Here is a 1,037-nt window from a genome sequence, read left to right on the forward strand (position 1 = left end):
GCCAGGATGCCTGCTGGCGATCCACCGCCACAGGTCGGTTTGCCCACAAGCCGGTTTTACCAGTCTCACTTTATATAAGCTGACGAAATGTGACAAGGAAAGAATTGCTTTTGTATAAAATCCAAACCGAAAGAGTGAAGGAGAGGGATTTAACAATACTCTCAGAGGCACCTGCAGATCAGACGTGTCCGAAGTAACTGCAACACCGAAGGCTTCGGACCTGCAAAAGTTGCACTCTGTTTTTGCCTTAACAGTGTCAGGCCCAGAAACCCACCACAGCGAGTTTGTTCTTTGCCTTCTCTCCCCATCCCTTTCTTTTGAGACACGTCTCCAGTAGGCTAGCCTCGGGCTCCTTATGTAGCGCAGGATGGCATTTAACTTCTGAACTCCAGTTAGGTGCCCTGCATTTTAAAAGAGGACGTTTCCGTAACATGCTACCAAGTGAGGGGAGCCTACTGTGTTTGCCTACTCTAGTGTTTTGCCTCTTCTGTGTTTACTGTCTCCCTCCTCTCAGGGATTTCTCAGCCTGCCTCTAGTAGACCTGGGTCCTGCTTCCACTCAGCTCCCATTCCACTCAGGCAATGACCGTGACTCTACTGGTCCAGGGGTCTCTTGCGGGGTGGAGTATGGGTGGAGAGGATCTGATTGGTCATTACACAGCACCTAATTATCATATGGGGCAGAGCTAGAGCGCAACCTGTAGGGTGAGTCTTTCTGTAGATAGGGTCAGGCATCTGTGTCCAGGGTCGCTCTATAGTTAAGGTTAGGCAGAGAAAGGGAAGCCCTGCTGAGAAAGCAAGTCCTCCGGGTTGCGCCAAGCTTGGCGAGCTACCTTAACAGTAGGGTTCTCCCACACGGGGCCTTCCGTTCACCCTCGGGAACAGAAAGCCAATCCTTTTGATCCCAAAGAGGCATGGCTTTCTTTCAGTTACTCTGAGTTCTTCCAGAGCTCAGCTTGCTCTTAGAAGCCCGAGGTTACTGATTTTCCCAACTCTAAACCATCACAGGTTTTCTCTAGCCGTTTCCTTGTTTATTTT

The sequence above is a fragment of the Mastomys coucha genome, unplaced genomic scaffold (genome assembly GCF_008632895.1).
Source record: "Mastomys coucha isolate ucsf_1 unplaced genomic scaffold, UCSF_Mcou_1 pScaffold11, whole genome shotgun sequence".
NCBI lineage: Eukaryota > Metazoa > Chordata > Mammalia > Rodentia > Muridae > Mastomys > Mastomys coucha.